This window comes from Nerophis ophidion, linkage group LG12 (genome assembly GCF_033978795.1).
Source record: "Nerophis ophidion isolate RoL-2023_Sa linkage group LG12, RoL_Noph_v1.0, whole genome shotgun sequence".
NCBI lineage: Eukaryota > Metazoa > Chordata > Actinopteri > Syngnathiformes > Syngnathidae > Nerophis > Nerophis ophidion.
In genome coordinates this window covers 61,852,026-61,861,111 of record NC_084622.1, presented here as the reverse complement: position 1 = coordinate 61,861,111, position 9,086 = coordinate 61,852,026, and positions in this window count along the sequence as shown.

Genomic DNA, 9,086 nt, shown 5'->3' with positions numbered 1-9,086 from the left:
AGCTCCTTCTTCACCACAACGGATCGATACAACGTCCGCATTACTGAAGACGCCGCACCGATCCGCCTGTCGATCTCACGATCCACTCTTCAGCAATATCATTTTATAATTTTATAGCTACTGGATGATCTAAAGCAGGGGTGTCGATCTCATTTTAGCTCAGGGGCCGCAGGGAGGAAAATCTGTGCACAGGCGGGTCGGACTATTATAACCATGGCATTAAAACTAAAAAATAAAGACAACTTCAAATTGTTTTCTTTTTGTTACTTTGGCCCAAAAATAGAACAAACACATTCTGAAAATATTACAATAAAAATATAGAAATAAATACCGGCTGTGGTAAAGTTTAAATCCATGAAAGAAAGAAGAAAGTGAATGAATGTTAAATAACTGATAATAATTTGTTTTCTTTTGTATTATTATTTTTTTTAATTAATTAACGTTTAAGACAGCCTTTTTTCCAAAACACAATGTAGAATGTGAGATGCATACATTTATCATTTGTTTTCAAAACGGTTACAAAAAAGTGGGACCCCAAAAATTTACCGTGGGACTCCATTTTTATGACTTGATGGGTTTCCTGGGACCCCTTTTTGAAAATTCCTACTCCCCTGATGGAGTATTGGGGCGTGCAAAACAGCAGCAGGTGGCTGTGGCCTGTAACTACGCAGCAACAAGGCTGCAGACAATTGCGCATCAGCGCACCTGGTCTTGACGAGAGGGAACGGCATAAAAGCCAGCGGACCAAAAGATCCTCGCCAGAACATAGCCCATCTCTCCTGAGTAAGCATCATGTCTGGCACCCCTCCGTCGTTCCTTGCTCGCCTTCTTTGCGTTTTTCCTCATTCCCGTCTTGACGTCCTTTGCGTTTTCCACACTATCCTCCGTGATCGTGTCTTGCCTCTTGACCTCCTCCCGGAGCTTTGCTTGCCTTCCCCGATCCTCGACCACTGCTTGGATCCGGACATCGTTACCTCTCTCCAGCCCCGGACTGCTTGCATCCCTACTGACTGCATCTTCGCCTTCCACCTTGGATTCAACGAAAGATACATTCAACAACATCCTCTGGTAAAATCCATATTGTTATTTCCACACATCGTCCGCATTCACTCACTGGTGGGAGCATACACACCTTACACATTCTTTAAAGGTTTGCATAAACCTTCTAAAACGCAATTCTGCCTTGGTGTCGCCTCCTTTCCTTTGCCTAGTACGCAACAACGAATCAAATATTATAGGACCTAAATAGCTTATTAAACAAATTCAGTTAATGACTTTTGGTTTTTGCTGGCGTTTTTTTTCTTTTCATTTATACAACAAACATTCTTGCAATATGCATTTTCTTGGTTCTAGAACTTTTCATCGGCATCTAATAAAAGTGGGTTCCAATAGAGATGGACTGCAGGACTGATTATGAAATTGCTAATAAAAAGTGGTATACTTCTGCTGCATGTTTCAAAATAAAGCAAAATGTCACAGGTAGGAGCATGATCAAATGAATGCCCAGTAAATGAGTGTCTCCATGGGGAAAGCCACGCAATAAAACACATTTTAACGAGGTGGTCTGAACCAGTTTTGAATTGCACACGCAGTCTTAGTCGATAACACACATAACACCCACTAATTGTACACCTCGATCCTGACCTCATGGTAAACTACCGACCGGTGTCTCACCTTCCCTTTATTTCAAAAATCCTCGAAAAAATTGTTGCGGAGCAGTTAAGTAGAAAAGCGCTATACTAGTACCACCCATTTATCATTTATCATTTAAATGAACACTTAGCGTATAACAATCTATGTGAAACCTTTAAATCCAGTTTCTGGGCAAATCACTCCACGGAGACAGCCCTCGCAAAAATGACTAATGATCTATTGCTAACGATGGATTCTGATGCGTCATCTATGTTGCTGCTCCTCGATCTTAGCGCTGCTTTCGATACCGTCGATCATAATATTTTATTAGAACGTATCAAAACATGAATTGGTATGTCAGACTTAGCCCTGTCTTGGTTTAACTCTTATCTTACTGATAGGATGCAGTGTGTCTCCCATAACAATGTGACAACCAAACAATTAAACAAGGCGACACAGTAAAGAATCTGGGTATTATTTTTGACGCAACTCTCTCCTTTGAGTCACACATTAAAAGCGTTACTAAAACGGCCTTCTTTCATCTCCGTAATATCGCTAAAATTCGCTCCATTCTGTCCACTAAAGACGCTGAGATCATTATCCATGCGTTTGTTACGTCTCGTCTCGACTACTGTAACGTATTATTTTCGGGTCTCCCCATGTCTAGCATTAAAAGATTACAGTTGGTACAAAATGCGGCTGCTAGACTTTTGACAAGAACAAGAAAGTTTGATCACATTACGCCTGTACTGTATATACCTTTATATACATATATACATACATATATACCTGTACTGGCTCACCTGCACTGGCTTCCTGTGCACTTAAGATGTGACTTTAAGGTTTTACTACTTACGTATAAAATACTACACGGTCTAGCTCCATCCTATCTTGCCGATTGTATTGTACCATATGTCCCGGCAAGAAATCTGCGTTCAAAGGACTCCGGCTTATTAGTGATTCCTAGAGCCCAAAAAAAGTCTGCGGGCTATAGAGCGTTTTCAATTCGGGCTCCAGTACTCTGGAATGCCCTCCCGGTAAAAGTTCGAGATGCCACCTCAGTAGAAGCATTTAAGTCTCACCTTAAAACTCATCTGTATACTCTAGCCTTTAAATAGACTCCCTTTTTAGACCAGTTGATCTGCCGTTTCTTTTCTTTTTCTTCTATGTCCCACTCTCCCTTGTGGAGGGGGTCCGGTCCGATCCGGTGGCCATGTACTGCTCGCCTGTGTATCGGCTGGGGACATCTCTGCGCTGCTGATCTGCCTCCGCTTGGGATGTTTTCCTGCTGGCTCCGCTGTGAACGGGACTCTCGCTGCTGTGTTGGATCCGCTTTGAACTGGACTCTTGCGACTGTGTTGGATCCATTATGGATTGAACTTTCACAGTATCATGTTAGACCCGCTCGACATCCATTGCTTTCCTCCTCTCCAAGGTTCTCATAGTCATCATTGTCACCGACGTCCCACTGGGTGTGAGTTTTCCTTGCCCTTATGTGGGCCTACCGAGGATGTCGTAGTGGTTTGTGCAGCCCTTTGAGACACTAGTGATTTAGGGCTATATAAGTAAACATTGATTGATTGACCTAATTTTATAGTTTGCACATGCTGTTTAGCACGTGCTATTTGGATCTTAGTAGATCAGGCCCTAAATGAGAAGCTGCAGTTCATCATGAGTCATGATGAGCTTTTATGTGTTTGCAACAAGAGCTCGTGTTTGTGCTTCTTTATCATCGCTGATCTCCATCATGTTAAAGAGAAAATGGAGGCACAAAGTGCAGGTTGATGTACAAACGGGCCTTTTAGAGTTCATCTTGTAAAACAACAGAGTGCCGGTGAAGATCTCACAGGCGGACGCGCCATAAATTATCAAAATGGTACGAGGCAAATCTTTTTAGACATTTAAGAGTCGTTAAAGCTGCATGGAAACAGTACTGCAGATTTGTCTGTTGGTCTGATTGTGCGATGATACTCTTGGCCACCTTCCACCGGTAAAACGCTTGTTCAGGACTCCACGGGTTACATTTGTTCCCTGCAAAGAAAGAGGATGACTAAATAAAAAAAAACAACACGTGTATCAATGTACAAATCAAAAATAAACACAGCAAATATAGATAATACAAAAGTGTAGTGCAGGACATTTTCCAATGCAGTAAATATTCCATCCATTTTCTACTGCTTATTCCCTTTTGGGGTCGAGGGGGCCGCTGGCGCCTATCTCAGCTACAATCGGGCGGAAGGCGGGGTACACCCTGGACAAGTCGCCACCTCATCGCAGGGACAACACAGATAGACAGACAACATTCACACACTAGGGCCAATTTAGTGTTGCCAATCAACCTATCCCCAGGTGCATGTCTTTGGAGGTGGGAGGAAGCCGGAGTACCCGGAGGGAACCCACGCACTCACGGGGAGAACATGCTAACTCCACACAGAAAGAGCCCGAGCCTGGATTTGAACCCAGGACTGCAGGACCTTCGTATTGTGAGGCAGACGCACTAACCCCTCTGCCACCGTCAAGCCTGCAGTAAATTAATTTTTCAAAAAACATTTTAACACTTTTATAAACAATATTTCATCCATTTTTGTTATAGCAGTGTCATTAGCAACGATGGAGTGGCAAAGCATAGGGAAGGACAAGGCTGTGTTTTACAAAGTTCAATCAATCAATCAAGCAATCATCCATCCATCCATCTTCTTCCGCTTATCCGAGGTCGGGTCGCGGGGGCAGCAGCCTAAGCAGGGAAACCCAGACTTCCCTCTCCCCAGCCACTTCGTCTAGCTCTTCCCGGGGGATCCCGAGGCGTTCCCAGGCCAGCCGGGAGACATAGTCTTCCCAACGTGTCCTGGGTCTTCCCCGTGGCCTCCTACCGGTTGGACGTGCCCTAAACACCTCCCTCGGGAGGCGTTCGGGTGGCATCCTGACCAGATGCCCAAACCACCTCATCTGGCTCCTCTCGATGTGGAGGAGCAGCGGCTTTACTTTGAGTTCCTCCCGGATGGCAGAGCTTCTCACCCTATCTCTAAGGGAGAGACCTGGAAACTCATTTGGGCCGCTTGTACCCGTGATCTTATCCTTTCGGTCATGACCCAAAGCTCATGACCATAGGTGAGGATGGGAACGTAGATCGACCGGTAAATTGAGAGCTTTGCCTTCCGGCTCAGCTCCTTCTTCACCACAACGGATCGGTACAACGTCCGCATTACTGAAGACGCCGCACCGATCCGCCTGTCGATCTCACGATCCACTCTTCCCTCACTCGTGAACAAGACTCCTAGGTACTTGAACTCCTCCACTTGGAGCAGGGTCTCCTCCCCAACCCGGAGATGGCATTCCACCCTTTTCCGGGCGAATCAAGCAATCAATCAATGTTTATTTGTATAGCCCTAAAGCACAAGTGTCTCAAAGGGCTGCACAAGCCACAACGACGCGGTACAGAGCCCACAAAAGGGCAAGGAAAAACTCACCCCAGTGGGACGTCGATGTGAATGACTATGAGAAACCTTGGAGAGGACCGCATACGTGGGCAACCCCCGCCCCTTTAGGGGAGACCGAAAGCAATGGACGTCGGATGGGTCTAACATAATATTGTGAAAGTCTAGTCCAGGGGTAGGGAACCTGTGGCTCTTTTGATGACTGCACCTGGCTCTCAGGTAAATCTGAGCTGACGTTGCTTAACATGATAAGTAATGAATAATTCCACTTGTAATCACAGTGTTAAAAATAATGTTGAAAATATAAAACATTCTCATGCATTTTTAATCCATCCATCTGTTTTCTACCGCACTTGCTCAAGAAGTTGCGTTAATGTAAAGAAGTTATTTATCTATTATTGGTTAGTGTGGGGCTTGCACTCCTGGGGGTTCTTCAGACCCCCAAGCACCGACATGAGAGCCTGTTTCAGGGTTACAATATTGTTTTATTTTTCAATAAGTCTCTCAGTTGCTTTCCAGCAATAGTTTTTCCAGCCCCAACCCCGTCTCTCCTCCTGGCTGCTGCTTATAACAGAGCGACAGGTGATTAGATAACTAAGCCCAGGTGGGCCGTCTACGCACCTGTCGCTGCAGGCCCGCAGGCCACGCCCCCTCCACAGTTAGCTTCAGAATAACAATGTTAGTACGAAGAATAAGAGACCTATTTTACTCTAGAAATGTTGGTCTTACTTAAAAAATGCTCATGTTTAGTTGTGTTCAGTGTTAAAAAAAATATTATATGGCTCTTATGGAAATATATTTTAAAATATTTGGCTTGTTGGCGCTCAGCCAAAAAGGTTCCCGACCCCTGGTTTAGTCCATAGTGGATCTAACATAATAGTGAGAGTCCAGTCCATAGTGGATCTAACATAATAGTGAGATTCCAGTCCATAGTGGTTCTAACATAATAGTGAGAGTCCAGTCCATAGTGGATCTAACATAATAGTGAGAGTCCAGTCCATAGTGGATCTAACATAATAGTGAGATTCCAGTCCATAGTGGATCTAACATAATAGTGAGAGTCCAGTCCATAGTGGATCTAACATAATAGTGAGAGTCCAGTCCATAGTGGATCTAACATAATAGTGAGATTCCAGTCCATAGTGGATCCAACATAATAGTGACAGTCCAGTCCATAGTGGATCTAACATAATAGTGAGAGTCCAGTCCATAGTGGATCTAACATAAGAGTGAGAGTCCAGTCCATAGTGGATCTAACATAATAGTGAGAGTCCAGTCCATAGTGGATCTAACATAATAGTGAGAGTACAGTCCATAGTGGATCTAACATAATAGTGAGAGTCCAGTCCATAGTGGATCTAACATAAGAGTGAGAGTCCAGTCCATAGTGGATCTAACATAATAGTGAGAGTCCAGTCCATAGTGGATCTAACATAATAGTGAGATTCCAGTCCATAGTGGTTCTAACATAATAGTGAGAGTCCAGTCCATAGTGGATCTAACATAATAGTGAGAGTCCAGTCCATAGTGGATCTAACATAATAGTGAGATTCCAGTCCATAGTGGATCTAACATAATAGTGAGAGTCCAGTCCATAGTGGATCTAACATAATAGTGAGAGTCCAGTCCATAGTGGATCTAACATAATAGTGAGATTCCAGTCCATAGTGGATCCAACATAATAGTGACAGTCCAGTCCATAGTGGATCTAACATAATAGTGAGAGTCCAGTCCATAGTGGATCTAACATAATAGTGAGAGTCCAGTCCATAGTGGATCTAACATAATAGTGAGAGTCCAGTCCATAGTGGATCTAACATAATAGTGAGAGTCCAGTCCATAGTGGATCTAACATAATAGTGAGAGTCCAGTCCATAGTGGATCTAACATAATAGTGAGAGTCCAGTCCATAGTGGATCTAACATAATAGTGAGAGTCCAGTCCATAGTGGATCTAACATGATAGTGAGAGTACAGTCCATAGTGGATCTAACATAATAGTGAGAGTCCAGTCCATAGTGGATCTAACATAATAGTGAGAGTCCAGTCCATAGTGGATCTAACATAATAGTGAGAGTCCAGTCCATAGTGGATCTAACATAATAGTGAGAGTACAGTCCATAGTGGATCTAACATAATAGTGAGAGTCCAGTCCATAGTGGATCTAACATAAGAGTGAGAGTCCAGTCCATAGTGGATCTAACATAATAGTGAGAGTCCAGTCCATAGTGGATCTAACATAATAGTGAGAGTACAGTCCATAGTGGATCTAACATAATAGTGAGAGTCCAGTCCATAGTGGATCTAACATAAGAGTGAGAGTCCAGTCCATAGTGGATCTAACATAATAGTGAGAGTCCAGTCCATAGTGGATCTAACATAAGAGTGAGAGTCCAGTCCATAGTAGGGCCAGCAGGAGACCATCTCAAGCGGAGAAGGGTCAGCAGCGCAGAGATGTCCCCAACCGATGCACAGGGGAGCGGTCCACCCCAGGTCCCTTGATGGACAGCCAGCACTTCATCCATGGCCACCAGACATGTGCCCCCCACAAGAGAGAGGGGGGAAGAGGAGAAAAGAAAACGAACGGCAGATCAACTGGTCTAAAAAGGGGGTCTATTTAAAGGCTGGAGTATACAAATGAGTTTAAAGATGGGACTTAAATGACGTAGGTTGGACTGTATTGAACATGGTGAGGCCAGGATCTTCAGCTCTCACTGGATCGGTTCGCAGCAGAGTGTGAAGCGACTGGGATGAGAATCGGCACCATCAAGTCCGAGTCCAAGGTTCTCACCCGGTAAAGGGTGGAGGGCCATATCAGGGTTAGGGAAGAGCTCTTGCCCCAAGTGGAGGAGTTTAAGTACTTTTAAGTCTTGTTCACGAGTGAGGGAAGAGTGGATCGTGAGATCGACAGGCGGATCGGTGCGGCGTCTTCAGTAATGCGGACGCTGTATCGATCCATTGTGGTGAAGAAGGAGCTGAGCCGGAAGGCAAAGCTCTCAATTTACTGGTCAATCTACATTCCCATCCCCACCTATGGTCCTGAGCTTTGGGTTATGACCGAAAGGATAAGATCACGGGTACAAGCGGCCGAAATGAGTTTCCTCTGCTGGGTGGCGGGTCTCTCCCTTAGAGATAGGGTGAGAAGCTCTGCCATCCGGGAGGAACTCAAAGTAAAGCCGCTGCTCCTCCACATGGAGAGGAGCCAGATGAGGTGGTTCGGGCATCTGGTCAGGATGCCACCCGAACGCCTCCCTAGGGAGGTGTTTAGGGCACGTCCAACCGGTAGGAGGCCACGGGGAAGACCCAGGACACGTTGGGAAGACTCGGTATCCCACGGGACAAACTGGACGAAGTGGCCGGGGAGAGGGAAATCTGGGCTTCACTGCTTAGGCTGCTGCCCCCAAGACCAGACCTCGGATAAGCGGAAGAAAATGGATGAAAGGGTGGAGTGTTATGTTATTTACTTCTGCCAATGCCATGGACTCACTGGTGTTTATTATTAGGTGACACGATGAAATGTGGGCTGTACACAGCTATATCCTCTGCTCACGTTCAGTCTCATCCTATTAAATAGGACAGCAGCCCAGTGCTGGTGAAATATGACCCTAAAGATGCTACAAGATCAACACAATATGAGATATTCTTCAACAGCCAAGATAGTGCTTATATCTCAACCCAGCAAGGCATACTTTCCACACACAGACAAGCCTGTGAAAAACTCTCATTCACCCAGGTTATTGTACTCCCAGGCGCACCCTTGACCATTTATACAACTGAATAGAATGCTGACAAGTGGCAGAGGCCTCCCTCTACTTTATCTTAACAAACTGCCGTTTTGCATCACAAAGCAAGCGAAACGGTCCTTGTCTCAGCATGTCCCCGTTTTTTAGAGGATACACACTTTGGACCCATCCACTCAGACTAAAGCCGCCTTAAAGGCCCACTGAAATGAGATTTTCTTATTTAAACGGGGATAGCAGGTCCATTCTATGTGTCATACTTGATCATTTCGCCATATTGA